The sequence below is a fragment of the Antechinus flavipes genome, chromosome 1 (genome assembly GCF_016432865.1).
Source record: "Antechinus flavipes isolate AdamAnt ecotype Samford, QLD, Australia chromosome 1, AdamAnt_v2, whole genome shotgun sequence".
In the NCBI taxonomy this organism is placed as follows: Eukaryota; Metazoa; Chordata; class Mammalia; order Dasyuromorphia; family Dasyuridae; genus Antechinus; species Antechinus flavipes.
Genome location: NC_067398.1, coordinates 525,155,124 through 525,173,504, shown reverse-complemented (window position 1 = coordinate 525,173,504; position 18,381 = coordinate 525,155,124).

The window sequence follows — 18,381 nt, the reverse complement described above, 5'->3', positions numbered from 1 at the left end:
TTTGATTTGATTTTTTTTTCATTAGTTCCCTTGAAAGTCTTGACTTTTTGTTCTTCCATATGAATTTTATTGTTACTTTTTCTAGTTCATTAAAATAGTTTTTTTGGGGAGTCTGATTGGTATAGCATTAAATAAATAGATTAATTTTAGGTAGTATTTTCATCTTTATTATATTCACTAACTTTATCCAAGAGCACTTAATATTTTTCCAATTGGTTAAATCTGCCTTTGTTTGTGTGGAAACTGTTTTGTAGTTTTGTTCATAAAGTTCCTGACTTTCTCTTGGCACATAGAATCCCAAATATTTTATACTATCAGTAGTTACTGGAATTTCTCTTTGTAACTCTAACTGTTGGATTTTGTTAGTACTATGTAAGAATGCTGATGACTTATATGGGTTTATTTTGTATCCTGCAACTTTGCTAAAGGTGTGGATAATTTCTCATAGCTTTTTAGTAGAATATCTAGTGTTTTCTAAGTATACCGTCATATTATCAACAAAGAATGATAATTTGGTTTCCTCATTACCTATTCTAATTACTTTAATCTCTTTCTCAACTCTTATTGCTGAAGCTAGCATTTCTAATACAATATTGAATAGTAATGGTGACAGTGGGCAACTTTATTTCACTCTTGATCTTACTGGGAAAGGTGCTAGTTTATCCCCATTACTTATGATGCTTACTGATGGTTTTAAATAGATGCTACTGGTTATTTTAAGGAAAAGTCCATTTATTCTTATACTCTTAAGTGTTTTTAATAGGAATAGATATTGGACTTTGTCAAATCCTTTTTCTACATCTATTGAGATTATCATATGATTTTTACTAATTTGGTTATTGATATAATCAATATACTAATACTTTTCTCAGTATTGAACCAGCCCTACATTCCTGGCATAAATTCTACTTGGTCATGGTGTATTATCCTGGGGATGATTTTCTGTAGTCTTTTTGCTAATATTTTATTTAAAATTTTAGCATCAATATTCATTAGGGAGATTGGGTTATAATTTTCTTTCTCTGTTTTCAACCTACCTGGTTTAGATATCAGTACCATGTCTGTGTTATAAAAGGAATTTGGTAGGACTCCTTCATTCCCTATTTTTTCAAATAATTTATATAACATTGGAGTTAATAGTTCTTTAAATGTTTGGTAGAATTTACCAATTTGGTAGATGTAAATACATCTGGTCTTGAGAGTTTTTTTTTAGGAAGTTGATTAATAGCTTGTTCTATTTTTTTTTTCTAAAATGGGACTATTTAAGCAATTTACTTCTTCCTCTGTTAATCTGGGAAGCCTATGTTTTTGAAGGTAGTCATCCATTTCATTTAGGTTATCAAATTTATTGGCATAAAGTTGACAAAGTAACTCCTTATTATTGCTCTATTTTCCTCTTCATTGGTGGAAAGTTCTCCCTTTTCGTTTTTAAAACCAACAATTTGCTTTCCCTCTTTCCTTTTTCTAATCAGATTTACCAAAGGTTTATCTGTTTTATTGGTTTTTTTTTCTAAAAACAACTCAGTTTTATTTATTAATTCAATATTTTTTTTTCGCTTTTGATTTAATTGGGGGTTTTTAATTTGGCCTTTTTCTAGCTTTTTAAGTTGCAAGGTTTTTAATTTGGCCTTTTTCTAGCTTTTTAAGTTGCAAGCCCAATTCATTGATCTTCTCTTTCTCTATTTTATTCAAGTAAGCCTCTAAAGATATAAAATTTCCCCTTATTTCCACTTTGGCTGCATCCCACAAATTTTGCATGATGTCTAATTATTGTCATTTTCTTGGGTAAAATTATTAATTGTAACTATTATTTGTTGTTTCACCCAATCATTCCTTAGGATGAGATTATTTAGTTTCCAATTACTTTTTGGTCTATTTATACCTAGCTTTTTGTTGAATGTAGTTTTTATTGCATTGCAATCTGAAAAGAATTAATTTACTATTTCTGTCCTTCTCCATTTAATTTTGAGATCTTTATGTCCTAATATTTTTTTTATAGGTTCCATGAACTGCTGAGAAGAAAGCATACTCCTTTCTGTATCCATTCAGTTTTCTCCAAAGATCTATCATACCTAACTTTTCTAATATTTTATTTACCTCTTCAACTTTTTTCTTGTTTGTTTTGTGGTTTTATTTATCTAATTCTGAGAGTGCAAGGTTGAGATCTCCCACTATTATAGTTTTGCTGTCTATTTCTTCTTGTAACTCTCTTAACTTCTCCTTTAGGATGTTAGATGCTATACCACTTGGTTCATATATGTTTAGTATTGATATTGCTTCATTGTCTACACTACCCTTTAGCAAGATGTAGTTTCATTCCTTATCTTTTTTAATTAGATCAATTTTTTGCTTTTACTTGATCTGAGATAAGGATGGCTACTCCAGCTTTTTTTTTTTTTACTTCACTTGAAGCATAATAGATTCTGCTTCAGCCTTTTACCTTTACTCTGTATGTATCTCCCTGCTTTAAATGTGTTTCCTGTAAACAACATATTGCAGGGTTCTGGCTTTTGATCCAGTCTGCTATCCACCTCTGCTTTATGAGAGAGTTCATCCCATTCATATTTATGATTAACATTACCAATTCTGTATTTCCTGTCATATTATTATTCCCAGGTTATGCTTTTTTTTTTCTTACTTCCCTTATCTCCCTCCACAGTATTAAACTTATGGGTATCATTTGCCTCACACAGCTCTCCCTGTTTAGAATCCCTACTACCCCTTTTGAATCCCTCCCTCTTTTTTATACCTTTCCCTTATTACTCTTTTCTTTTTCTCTTTTCCTCTCTCACTTTTTAAAGAGACGAGAAAAGTTTCTATGTAAACCAAATATATCAATCTTTTTTTCTCTTTGAGCCAAATCTGATGAAAGTAAGATTAACACAATATTTCTCTCCCTCTCTAAATTCCTTCAGATATGATAGGTTTCCTTTAACTCTTCATGGGATGTAAGTTTACCTACTTTTATCTCCCCCTTTCCCTTTTTCTGATACTATTCCCTTTCCATTTCTACTTCCTTTTTCATTACACATGCACTCTTTATGTATGTCCATCACAGTGCTCAAGAATTCTTTTTGCCTTTTTCTTCTTCTCTTGAGTTCTATAGTTGGAGGTCAAATTTTTTGTTTAGCTCTTATTTTTTTCATTAGAAACAAATGGAATTCACCTGTTCCATTAAATGTCCATCTTCTTGGCTGGAAGAAAATGCTCACCTTAGCTGGGTAGTTTATTCTTGGTTGCATTCCAAGTTCTTTTGCCTTCTGGAAAATCATATTCCAGGCCCTTTGATCCTTTAATGTGGAAGCAGCTAGATCCTGAGTGATTCTTATTGAGGCTTCTCGGTATTTGAATTGTTTTTTTTTTTTTTTTTTTTTTTTTCTGGCTGCTTATAATATTTTGTTCCTTAGTCTCATAGTTCTGAAATTTAGCCACAGTGTTCCTTGGAATTTTTATTTTAGGGTATTTTTCAGTTCTCTTTGATGATTTCCTTTAAAATAGTATCTAGGCTCTTTTTCATCATAAATTTTAGGAAGTCCAAGAATCCTCAGATTATCTCTCCTAAGATCTATTTTCCAGGTCTTTTGTTTTTCAAAGTAGATATTTAACATTTTTTTCTATTTTTTCATTTTTTGGTTTTGCTTGAATGATTTTTGATGTCTCAACAAATTATTCATTTCTGTTTTTTCAGTTCTGATTTTAATGAGCTTTTTTATGCATGACCAATTGACTTTTTAAATGAGTTGTTTTGCTCTATGGATTTTTTTTCCATTTCACTATTTTTTTAAATTGAGTTATTTTCTTTTTCCAATTCACAAATCCTACTTTCCTGAGAGTTCTTTATCTTTTCCAATTCACAAACTCTGTTTCCCTGAGAGTTCTTTATCTTTTCCAATTCACATTTCAAGATGTTGTTTTATTTTTACACTTTATCAAATTTTTCTTTAAGTGAGTTACATGTCTTTTCTGTACTCTCTTGTTTAGCTTCTCTTTCCTTTCCGTTTTTCTTCTAGCTCTCTTTTAAGATTTTTTAATAATTTCTTGTAGGAGAGCCCTGAGAGATGGGGACCAGGTTACATTGCCCTTTGGGGTTTTGTCTGGAAACTGTCTGCTATTAGTCTTCTCAGGATTGAAAACCTGCTCTCTTTCTATATAGAAGCTATAAATGGTTAGCATATGCTTGGCTTTTTTACCCATTTTTTAAGCCCTTAGGGTCTACCTTCTGGGTAAGGGGGTCACCAGCTTCCTCTGCAGAACAGGGATGGCTATATGGACAGTAGCTGTCCTGCAAATGGGTTGCTAAGAGCAGCAGAGCTGCAGAAGTGCCCTGGGAATAGCCTTGCTGTGGGATTAGTGGCTGCCCTGAGACTAGAGGCTGAGCAGCAAACCCTTGCTATGCAGATCAGCAGCTACCCTGGGAAGAGCACCACACAAGAAGTTCTCTGCCCTGGATAGTTTGAGCCCACTGCAGAAGTACTATTGCCCAGGGCAGAGCCCTCTTGTTCTGCAGATTTGTGGCTACCCCAAGCAAAAGCTCCGCTTTACAAAATGAGGCTGCACAGTTGTACTGTGGTCTGTGTTGATTCACTTCCAGTGCTAGGTGGGTGTAGCCAGATCCTGTTAGATTCTGACATTTTTTGGAGTACACTCTATCTTTGGCTTTAACTTCTCTGCTGATCTACTGCTTTGAAGCCAAAGCAGAGCAGCCAACATGTGGTTGAGTCCTTCCTGCAAAATTTTTACCTGCATAGAGACCACACCAACCCCAGTCCTCTCAGTGTGCTAGCCTCTGGTTCTGCCTCCCTGACTGGGCTGGCCTGCTCCCATCAATCATGACAAACCTTTTCTAACGATCTTCCAGTTATCTTCAGCTGTTGTACTCCCAATATTGGTGGATTTTATCAGTCAAGCACTATTTATGAGGCTGAATTTGGTAATTAGTAGTGAGGGTAGAAGAGGAGCTTAGAATGAAGCGTTGTCTTCTCCACCATCTTGGCTCTCCCCACCCCCCATCAATAGTATTATTATCGCATGGGGAGAGAAGCAAGAATCTGGAAAAGAATACTTATACTCTTCTTACTTCAAAAAAGATGACTGGAGGGAAACTTAATGGAATGGCTCTTTCTCCCTTCATCCAAGTAATAGAATATGATAGAATGGTGTTTATTTTAGTCTCCTTTAAGCTGGAAATCACTTAGGAGATGCTTGAAACATGATAGTCTAACTCCCAACTTTCCCCATCTAACTCCAATAACAGTCTAGAATCAAAGCAAGAGGCTCACAACTATCAGGTGGGAGATGAGAAATGTGCAATAGTAATAAACCCTCTTCTCTTTTTCCTTTCAGAAACTGGAGATCAGACAAGAGGTACAAGAAGGAGTTGATTAATACTAAAGTGATAAAGATTAATGACAAACAGAACTACCATCATCATCACTATCAATAACAACAATAGAAAATAAATGATTATTATATTTACAAAACACTTTTAGGTTTGCAAAGAACTTTAAAAATTATCTCATTTATCATTACAATAGCTAGGGGAGATTGTTTCTATTATTATTGACATTTTATAGATGAGAAACCTGAGGTAGATTAAGGGACTTGCCTAAGTCATACAGCTAGTAACTGTCTGAAGTCAAAATTGAGTACATCTTCTTAACTGCATCTTACTACCCTCTCCACTCTACTACCTAGCTATTTTAACATCTTTTATTCATAACTAGTTTTTAAACAAAACATCTATTGCTGTTCTGGTAAAAAAAGATTTAACAGCCTAACCAAGGTGTAACATTTCTATCCCATTAAAAATATGTTCTTATCTGAGTATTTCTACACTAATGATAGCCATGAATTTTTTTTAAGACATATTTGTTGAAAAAAGGATGATACAGTGTGAAAATATTTTAATTTAAACCCATGACAATTTTGTACATTAATTATTAATTTTTAGTTTTTTTATTGGAATTTCTTAATAAATGCAAAAATATAGAGAGAGTTTCAAGACACTTTAATACTTTGCTGGACCTGTAGTTCCATTTCTTTGAGTAATCCCCTTTACTTACATAGACAGAAGGTCTGAGATGTCTTTTCCATATGTGCAATTATTCTTCACATCCATTCATAAACTTTCTATAGAATATCCAATATACTAAAGATCTCCCCCTAGTTATTTTTATAATATACAATGACCATAGTAACATTCAGAATGTCTAAATTTCTCTCTCATTCTTTTATTTTATTTCTTGACTGGTTTTAAAATATGAACAGCATATGTCAGGCAGGATTAAACAGAGAAGTTGTGTAAAGTCCACAGAGCATTAAATGTGACATTGGAATCTTGGAGCAAGTCCAAATAATTAGAAGTGGAATATTAATATTGTCCAAATGTGAGACTTTGATCATTTATTAATAACAACATTTATGTGAAAAGTCAATTTTCTAAAGGGTATACCTCAAAGAAGAGGTCGGTTATCTCAGCCACCTCAACTAGAATTATAGATAAAGTATATATGATGACTATGAATAAAGTCTTCTTTCCTTTGCCATTGTTAATCTGCATGCCTTCTAAATGTCATGGATGCTGCTAATGCCATTTTCTGTGGGCAATGGAAATTAATAATAAATATAATTCAGAGGTTTAGCAAAGGAATTCACGAGTTGATAAAGAAAATATTTTAATTGGCTGTGAAAGTCATCATTTTTTTAAAAAGAGAACTTACTTAATTAACTTCTCTATTTCTTCTGGCGGCAGGTATAACCAACTCTATCAGGCACCCTGAGAATTTTTTTAAGTAGTTATTAGGAAATAAATAAATAAATATATATATATATATATATATATGTGTGTGTGTGTGTGTGTGTGTGTGTATACATATATATATATGAAAGTATATATATATGTGTGTGTGTATGTGTATGTGTATACATATATATATGTATATGTATGTATATAATATTCACTAACATTTATGTGGCATTTACTATGTGTCAGGCACAGTATTAAGAGCTTTGGAGTTATTATTTTATTTGTTCTGCATAACAATTCTATAGCATCTATAGATGCTATAATTATTTAAATCATTATGTTGGGAAATTTAGTGAAAACAGCATAAATAATTTGCCCAAGATTACACAATTATTAAGTGTCTGAGGCAGAATTGAAATCAAGTCTTTCTGATTCCCTGATTCCAAGACTAGTGATCGATAGATCACTTTGTTACTTAGTTACAAATTATTATAAAATATGTAAGAATTCTCATAGTATATGACTATTAGAAAGATCTCCCTTGATATCTCTGAGTAATATAGTACATATAAGATATTTTTTTCAAAATTACTTCATGGAATTTTATTATCTCTGACCTATAAAAGAATTGTGGTTTTCAAAAAACAAATTCAAAATTCTGTAGAATGGTATATTTTTTTAAATGTGACAATGACTCAAACTCAGTAAAAAAAGTCTAAAATATTTCTTTTATGTAACTCATTTTCTCCTTCTCTCTCATCAAAAAAACAGTGCCAAGACAGAGCTAGAAACCTTATACTTGTGAGGATATACAATAATTACTAGAACAGAATTTCTAAATGTCCTCTAATATTTATCAGAGTATCTAATTCAACTCTTTATCTTGATTCAAGAATATTTATTCATATAAGGCATAGATATGTCTAAATACAGCAATAGATATAGTATGTGTATAAATATGTATGTGTATGTGTCTGTGTGTGTTTGTGTCTTTGTGTGTCTGTATCTGTGTGTCTGTATCTAAATACATATTAGGCATAGACATGGGCATAGATAGACAGACAGACAGATAGATATATAGATACATAGATAGATAGATAGATAGATAGAACATGGAATAAGTGGCAGGAAAGAGGAAGCCATCAGCTGAAGGAAGAAGGGGTAATGACTCAAGTCCTTGATATAATGGGAAAGATGGGAAGAAAATATCTACTTTGGATTTTCTAGTAGTTCATAATGTAATACAATAATTATTTATAAATATTTGTTAAATGTAGAATATGTTTAAAAGAGTAAACTAGGTTCTTATACTAGCCTAGTTAATTAATGATAAAAAATAAACAAAAATGATAACCAAAAGAATGAAAGAAAGGACCAGATATGAACAATATTATAGAGGTACACTAAACAAGACAATAATCAACTGGATATGGCAGGTGAGGCAGCAAAAAGTTGAGGGTGATATTTAGGTAATGGACTTGGGTGATTAGAAAGATGATGGTGTGTTCAAGAACAATATAGAAATGTACAGGACTCTTAGGATGTAGAAAAAGAACAGAAAAGATGCTGGTTGATATTTTGGAAATGTTGAGTTTGATATTTCTATGTTATACATAGATGGAAATTTTCAATCGATAGTTGATACAGGTCTGAAGTGAAGTGCAAAATATGGTGATTGCATATGTACATTTGCAAGATATATAAAAGAGTTCATAATTGAATTCATGAGAACTGATCAGAACACACACACACACACACACACACAAAGATACCAGAGTAAAAAGACAAAAGGACAAGGACAAACTGAGCACTCATGCTTAAAAGGTAGAACATGAAAAAAAAAAAAAACAAAAACAAAAACAAAAAAAAACAAACAAACTAAAATAAAATAAAATATAAAAGGTAGAACATGGATAATAACCCACTTAAAGAGATTTAGAAGTAATTTAACATATAAAACTATTGTTAAGAAAGATGAGAGAAGAGTGGGATGATTCTCTAGGTACAAGAGGTAGACAATATTATAGAAAACAAAAAAGCATAAAAACTGATGAAGGAATATTTGATTAAATAATCAAGATATCATTGATTACCTTGGGAAGATTAGTTTCAGTAGGGTTTTGAAGTAAAAGCCAGAATTTTTAAGATGTGAGGAATGGAAGGAGAAGAAGCAGTTTAAACAAAAAGTTTAAAATGTTTCAAATGTTTTTTCACAAGATTCTACTTATAGAGGTAAAAATAAGTAAGCCAATAATTTCCTTTTAAACAGTTTTTTTTTGTTGTTTATTAAATAGTTTTGTAATAATTTTATATTGAACTTTTATGTAATTATTTTTTTCTAAGTAGGTGCTAATCAGTCCATGAATGTGTATTTTTCCAGAAATGTAGAGTTTAGTAGATACATGAATAGACAGATACATGATGAACAGATGATAGAGAGATAGATTGATGATAGATGATAGACGGACAGATAGATAAAATCCTATACATAATTGTGAGAAGAAAATGCTCCAAATCCTTTTTTTTCAATTACTCTCTCCCATCAAAACTATCATTATTATCTTGTTAAAGTCAACTCTGTATATTGATTAATAAGATGATAGTGATTTACAGCTGAGTATTATGAAACTTTATCTGACCTCTAGATACTGGCTGAAGAGCTACATACATTTATGCCATACGCCCACATTTTGTCTTTAGTGACCACTTTTTTCCTTTGAAGTTAATGAATATTGTATCAAGCCTGTTTAATAACCTGACCAGCTACAGTTTCTCATACCTGACCATATGCTATAATAAGGTAAATATACTATCTCTCCTTGACAAGGGATGAATGCCCTCTATGTGGTGAAAATTTCCTTTATCCTTAGTCTTCATTTTAACAGTTATCATAACTTTGTCTTTACACTAATACTAATTCCTAGCTACTTATAAGTTGATGGTTTCTTTCTGGAAGAGGGCTACGAGTGAACATAGAACATCTGGAGGAGAGTGACTAGGCACAAATATGACCTCAGGTCTTCCATGACAGGCCTGTATATCTAATGTGATAGTAATATCCAGGTAAAAAATTAGCATCCATGAGGAGAAGAGGAAACACGTGATAGAGATTGAATCACACAGACCTTAGTAGATAGGAAGAGGTATAGAAAAAGAAAAGAAGTTGTAACCAGTCAAGGAAGGAAAGAGAAAGAAGAATCAACACAACAGGGAACCACAAATATAAGATTACTTATACTCTCCAGCAATTCCAAGTTCTTACCCCTTGGGGAGAGATAATAGGGGAAAAGCTTCATTTAGGATAGGGCTTCAAATTAATTAAGTAGTTCTGAAGAATATACTAAATGTCTACTGTTTGACTGGTATTGTCCTAGATGATAGAAAAACAAAAACTAAAATAAAACTCTCTTAATGGAACATACATTGTGTTGAAGAATATAAGTACACATTTTTATTATATATAAAATCAATGTATTGCAATCCATATGAAGGATGGTCCCTAGGGAGACAAGATTGCAAGAGGTTTTATTTGACTCCCATTATTCTTAGATTCTGTGTGATTATCTATAAATGTATTGTAATAAGTTGCAATAATGTTGTAAGTCCAAGAGACTATATAGTTTCTTAGGGAAATCCAACAAAGCTGGGTTATGGAGGATCAAGTGAAAGTTCTTTGCATTTTTCCAGATTAAATAAAACTATTTGCAATATTTATTACCTTTAGAGCTTGCAGAAGAGGTAAGGACTATTAGAAAGACATAACACAAATTTTTAGTTCTTTTTGGAAAGTTCTTTAAAGAAATAAAGATAAATGGAGCCAAGATGGGTGAAAAAAGTCAAGAAGTTGCCTGAGCTCTCCCTAGTTTCTCACAGAAACAATGTTAAATCAAGCTTCTAAACAGATCTGGAGTGATAGAACAAACAAAAGAAGGAGTTAAACAATTTTCTAGCTTAAGATAACTTAGAAGGACTTCAGGAAAGACCTGCCTTCACGTGAGTAAAAGGGGAACACAACCTAATACAGTGGGATCCAGGAAGCCAGGTATTTTGACTCTTAATTCACAGCACAGATTGATAACTGAGGCACCTCCTTCTATCTCAGCAGGCCAAGGGAATAGCAGACCAACTGTGAAGCCTCTAGCTTCAGATCAGAAAGGCAAATTGCAAAAGCCAGAACTGGGCCAGCAAAAGGCATATCTAGGCTGGGCAACTCCAGCACAGTGAGGAAGCAGTCATCACCTGAGGCCCCCGTGCATAAAATCAGTGTTGAGGCCTTTGGACTCCAGAACAGGAAGCTTGGAACAATGTTTCCTATGTGTCAAAGGCATGAAAAGGGTTAAACAATGAACAAGAAATGGAAAAGAGCCCTGAACATAGAAAGCTATGATGGTAGCCGGAAAGACCAAATACAAACTTAGAACCACACTGACAAAATACCTACATGTCAAATCTCAAAGAAGAATACGAATTGGTCTCAAACCCAAAAAGTCATCTTGGACATATATAAAAAGAATTTTAAAGCTCAGCAAATCCAAACAAAAATCAAGAAAAAAAATGAAATGAAATGTATGGAAGAAGAAGTTAACAGCTTGGAAAAGAAAAAGAAAAATGACTGGAGAAATCCACTGAAGAAAATCCTTAAACATATAATTGGCCAAATGGAAAAGGAGGCACAAAACATAATGGAAAATAATTCCCTATAAATTAGAATTAGGCAGGTGGAAGCTAATGACTAAATGAGATATTAAGAATCATTCAAACAAAATCAAATGAAAAAATAGAAGAAAATGTAAAATTTTTACAATGTAAAATGTAAAAATGTCATTTAAAAAACAATTGATCTAGAAAATAGACACAGGAGAGAGAATTTAAGAATTATTGGATTACCTAAAAGCCAAGGTTAAAAAAGAGCCTAGACATCATCTTTCAAAATATTGTTGGGGAAAACTACCCTAATTTTATGGAATCGAAAGGTAAAGCAATCATTAAATAACCTATGATCACCATGTGAAAAACATCCCAAAATGAAAAATCCAAGGAATTTGGTAATCAAATTCCAAATTATTAGGTCAAAGAGAAAATATTTTAAGAAGCCAGAAAGAAATAATTAAAATATCAAGGAACATTTGGGATCATAAAAGACTTAGCAGTTTCTACATTAAAGAACCAGAGAAACTAAAATATGATATTCCAGAATGCAAAGGGACTTAGATAACCACCAAAAATAAACTACCCAGAAAAACTGAATGTAATATTTCAGAGGAAAAGGTGAAAATGAAATGAAATAAAGTATTTAAATCTCTCTTTTTTTGATGAAAAGACCAGAGCAAAATAGAATATTTGATCTTCAAATAAAAGACTCAAGAGGAAAAACAAGTAAAGGAGAAAGAATTTTTTTAAATTTAACATTATTTAATAAAGAGTATACATAAACAGAAATGTTGGTATAAGTTGACTTTATGTGATAATATAGAAAATTAAGGGGTGAATTGATAATAGAAAAAGGATATGAGCAAACAATTTTCAGATGATGAAATTAAAGCCATCTATAATTATGCAAAAAATGCTCTAAATCACTATTGATTAGAGAAATACAAATTAAAACAATTTTGAGGTACCACCTCATACCTCTAAGATTATCTAAGATGACAAGAAAACATAATGATAAATGTTGAAGGAGATGTGGGAAAACTGGGACACTAATACATTGTTGGTGGAGTTGTGAAATGATCCAACTATTCTGGAGAGATAATCTAAAGATAATTGGACTTCCTGAAAATCATGATAAAAAAATAGCCTAGACACTATGTTTCAGGAAATCATCAAATAGAACTGCTCAGATGTTATAGAAACAGAAGATAAAATAGACATGGAAAGAATTCATCAATCACCTACTCAAAGAGATGCCAAAATCAAAACTACAAGAAATATTGTGGCTAAATTCCAGAACTATCAGACCAAGGAAAAAATACTACAAGCAGCTAGGGAAAAAAATACAATTCAAATACAGAGGAGCCATAATAAGGATTACTCAGGATCTAGCAGCATTCACATTAAAGGATAGAAGGGCCTGGAACCTGATATTCCAAAAGGCTAAGGAACTTCGTATGCAGCCAAGAATAACTTACCCAGCCAAAGTGAACATTTTCTTCCAGGGAAGAAGATGGACATTCAATGAAATAGGTGAATTCCATATATTTCTGATGAAAAAAACTGGAACTAAACAAAAAGTTTGACTTCCAAATATAGGACTCCAAAGAAATATAAAAAGGTAAAAATAAATCTTGGGAATTATATATCTGTTATGAGTTTACATAAAAAGTCCGTGTATAATTAGGTTTTATTGTTATAACATAAAAAAGAATCTAAAGGTAGAAAGGGAATTGTGCCAGAAAAAGGGAAAAGTGGAGGTACTATATCTCACAAAGAGGCAAAGAAAACCTATTATATGTGAAGGAAACAAGGGAGGGAGCTGAACATAGTATGAATCTTACTTCCATCAGAATTGGTTCAAAGAGAAAATATTAGATATATTCGATTTACAGAGAAACTTCTCCCACCTCATTGAAATGTGGAAGGTGAAAAGTGAAAAGGGAAAGAATATGCTAAATAGAAGAGAAGAGAGAACTTGTAAGGGAAATGTTTAAGAAAAGGGGAGGGACTCTAAGGGGAAGGAGAGATCCTAAAGAGGGATAGCTGCCTGAGACAAGTAGTGCTCAAAAGTTTAATACTGTAAAAGGGGGTAATGGGAAAAGGAAAGAGAAAAGCACAATCTAGGGTTACCAAGATGGCAGGAAATACAGAATTAGTCATGTTAACTATAAATGTGAATGGGATAAACTCCCCCATAAAACGGAGGCAGATAACAGACTGGATTAAAAGTCAGACTCCTACAATATGTTGTTTACAGGAAACACACTTGAAGCAGAGCAATACATACAGAGTAAAGATAAAAGGCTTGAGCGGAATCTACTATGATTCATGTGAAGTCAAAAAAGGAGGGGCAGTCATCTTGATTTCAGTTCAACCAAAAGCAAAAATTGATCTAATTAAAAGAGATAAGGAAGGAAACTATATCTTGCTAAAGGGTAGCATAGATAATGAAGCAATATCAATACTAAACATATATCACCAAGTGGTGTAGCATCTAACTTCCTAAAGGAGAAGTTTAGAAAGCTACAAGAAAAAATAGACAGTAAAACTATGATACTAGGAGATCTCAACCTTGCACTCTCAAAACTAGATAAATCAAACCACAAAATAAATAAGAAAGAAGTTAAAGAGGTAAATAGAACACTAGAAAAGTTAGGTATGATAGATTTTTGGAGAAAACTGAATGGAGACAGAATGGAGTACTCTTTCTTCTCAGCATTCCATGGAAGTTATACAAAAACTGAGCGTATATTAGGACATAAAGACCTCAAATTCAAATGCAGAAAGGCAGAAAGAGTAAATGCATCCTTTTCAGATCATGATGCAATAAAAATTACATTCAATAAAAAATCAGGGGAAAATAGACCAAAAAGTAATTGGAAACTAAATAATCTCATCCTAAAGAATGATTGGGTGAAATCATAAGCACAATTAATAATTTCAACCAAGAGAATGACAATAATGAGATGTCTTACCAAAATATGTGGGATGCAGTCAAAGCAGTAATAAGGGGATAATATAATAATAATATAATACTTTATATTTTAGAGGCCTACTTACATAAAATGGAAAAAAAAGAAAAATCAATGAATTATGCTTGCAACTAAAAAATCTAGAAAACCAGCAAATTAAAAACTCCCAGTTAAACAATAAACTTGAAATTCTAAAAAGAAAAGGAGAGATAATAAAATTAAAGTAAAAAAAAAACTATTGAATTAATGAAGAAAACTAAGAGTTAATTCTATGAAAAAACCAACAAAATAGATAAATCCTTGGTAAATTTGACTAGAAAAAAGAAAGAGGAAAATGAAATTATTAGTTTTAAAAATGAAAAGGGAAAACTTGCCACTAATGAAGATGAAATTACAGCAATAGTTAGAAGTTGCTTTGCCCAACTTTATGCCAATAAATTTGATAACTTAAATGAAATGGATGAATACCTTCAAATATATAGCTTGCCCAGATTAACAGAGGAAGAAGTAAATTGGTCAGACAGTCTCATTTTATTATTTTTTTAAATAACTTTTTATTGACAGAACCCATGCCTGGGTAATTTTTTACAGCATTATCCCTTGCACTCACTTGTGTTCCGATTTTTCTCCCCCCTCCTCCTCTCCCTCCCCTAGATGGCAAGAAGTCCTTTACATGTTAAATAGGTTACAGTATATACTAGATACAATATATGTGTGCAGAACTGAACAGTTTTCTTGTTGCACAGGGAGAATTGGATTCAGAAGGTATAAATAACCCGGGAAGAAAAACAAAAATGCAAGCAGTTTATATGCATTTCCCAGTATTCTTTCTTTGGGTGTAGCTGCTTCTGTCCATCCTTGATCAATTGAAACTGAATTAGCTCTCTTTAGCGAAGAGATTCACTTTCATCAGAATATATCCTCAAACAAATATTTATAATGATCTCCTGGTTCTGCTCATTTCATTTAGCATCAGTTCATGTAAATCTCGCCAGTCCTCTCTGTATTCATCCTGCTGGTCATTCCTTACAGAACAATAATAATCCATAACATTCATATACCACAATTTACTCAACCATTCTCCAATTGATGGGCATCCATTCATTTTCCAGCTTCTAGCCACTACAAACAGGGCTGCCACAAACATTTTGGCATATACAGGTCCCTTTCCCTTCTTTAGTATCTCTTTGGAGCATAAGCCCAGTAGAAACACTGCTGGATCAAAGGGTATGCACAATTTGATAACTTTTTGAGTATAAGACAGTCTCATTTTAGAAAAAAGAACTAGAACAAGCTATTAATTAACTCCCTAAGAAAAGCCTCGTTTCCAAAATATATAGAGAATTGACTCTAATTTATAAGAAATCAAGCCATTCTTCAATTGATAAACAGTCAAAGGATATAAACAGATAATTTTAATATGATGAAATTGAAACTATTTCTACTCATATGAAAAGGTGTTCCAAATCATTATTGATCAGAGAAATACAAATTAAGACAACTCTGAGATACTACTAAATACCTGTAAGATTGGCTAAGATGTCAGGAAAAGATAATAATGAATGTTGGAGGAGATGTAGGAAAACTGGAACACTGATTCATTGTTGGTGGAGTTGTGAACAGATCCAACCATTCTGGAGAGCAATTTGGAACAATACTCAAAAAATTATCAAACTTTGCATATACTTTGATCCAGAAGTGTTTCTACTGGGCTCATATGCCAAAGAGATCTTAAAGAAGGGAAAGGGACCTGTATGTGTAAAATTGTGTGTGGCAGCACTTTTCATAGTGGCTAGAAACTGGAAATTGAATGGATGCCCATCAATTGTAGAATGGCTGACTAAATTATGGTGTATATGGAAAATAATGAACAAGCTGCTTTGAGAATGGGGTGGAAAGATTTACCCAAACTGATGGTAAGCAAAACTAGGAATACATTGTACACAATAACAGTCATGATCAACTCTAAAAGCCTTGGTTTTTCTCAGTATTTCAGTGATCCAAAACAATCCCAATAGGCTTTGGATAGAAAAAGTAGATCTAATTAAAAGAGATAAATGAATGTGTGTGTGTGTGTGTGTGTGTGTGTGTGTGTGTGTGTGTGTATATATATATATATATATATATATATATATATATATATATGAATTACTGTCAATACTAAATATATATGCACCAAGTGGTAGAGCAGTCAAATTTGTAGAGAAGATATTGTCAGTTACAGGAAAAAAAAATAGATTGCAAAACTATATTAGTGGGAAATATCAACATCCCCTCTCAGAATTAGGCAAATTTAACCACAAAATAAATATGAAAAACTAGGAAAGTTAATAGAATTCTAGAAAACCTATACATGATAGACTTCTTGAGAAATCTTAGAGACAAAAAGGAATACATCTTTTTCTCAGCAGTACATGACACCTACCAAAAAACTGCCAATGAATTAGGAAGTAAAAACCTCACAATCAAGTGCAGAAAGACAGAAATAGTAAATGCTTCATTTTCAGACTATGATGCAATAAAAGTAATATTCAATAAAAGGCCAGAGAAAGATAAGACTAAAAACCAATTGGAAATTACCATTAAATAATGGTAATTAAATGGTAATTATTCAACTAATTAAAGAAACAATCCATAATTTCATTCAAGAGAATGGCAATAATGAGACAACATAGCAAAATTTATGGAATGAAGGCAAAGCTATACCTTGCAATAATTACATATTTTTAAATGCTTACACGTATAAAACAGAGAAAGAGAATATCAATGAATTTGTTATGCAAAACTAAAAAAGCTGGAAAAGAAGCAAGTTAAAATTCCCCAATTAAAAATAATTAGAAATTTCAAAAATCAAAGGAAAAATTAATAAAGTTGAAAGTAATAAAAATCTTGAAACAATAAATAAAACTAAGTGCTGATTTTATGAAATAATACAATAAAATACAAGAACCTTTCTTTATTTGATTTTTAAAAAAAGTAAAAAAGGAAAGCAAATTATTGGTATCAATCATGAAAAGGGTTAATTCATCATCAATTAAGGGCACTTGAATTTGCAATAATTAGAGACTATTTTGCTCAATTACATGTCAATTAATCTGACAATCTAAATAAACTGGATGAATATTTACAAAATATTAATTGCCCAGATTGATATGAGGGAATAAAAAATGTTTTATCACATTTTGTAGCTCCACATTGTAGTTCTAGATAAAATGGGGAGGAAATCAGATAGAGGGAACTGAATTAAATAAGATGGCCTTTTCACTTTTGGAAGTAGCTACAGTCCCATCTTTGAATTGAATGGAGAACTTAGCTTATTAACTACAGAACAAGAGACTACTTTGGAGACAGTTGAAAAAAAAAAACACATTCTTTTTATTATTAAATCATAAAGAGTATTAAAATTCAAAAAATAAAATTACAAGAGACTTAATAACTGTTAGAAAAATCTAAAGAAGTAGGAAAGGAACTAGGCACATGTCAGAATTAATGAACATGGGAAGGATAAATTTAAGTATAATAGTGAACATGCACTGGAAAATACTAAGGGAGAGGATCGGATGAAAAATTTGATCAAACACAAGTGCCTACATGAAGAAATAATGGGATGAGAGTTTTAAAACTCCAGTATATACTTGAGTTATTTTTGCCATTGGTGTTGTTTCTAGCATACTGTCATTTCTCAGCTTTTTTCATCCTTGATCAACTCTAGCTGTGTCTTTAGCTTGTTTTTTTTTTTTTCAATTCTTTTCTAGACTCTCCAATAATGAAACTACTGAGTAAACTCCTTTTTAATTATCTGAAGATCATTTTTCAATTTGCCAGATTTAGATAAAGAGAATCATTACCAATTCTTGGCATTAAAAACAATTTTGCCTCTGAGAGAAGTGTTTCTTGACACACAGTTTTAAGGGCATCACATCATGAGCAATGAGGGGAGGTAATGATACATGTACTGAGCAAGCTGTACCATCCCTCCATAATAATCTCATCAAAAATCATACTTCAGAT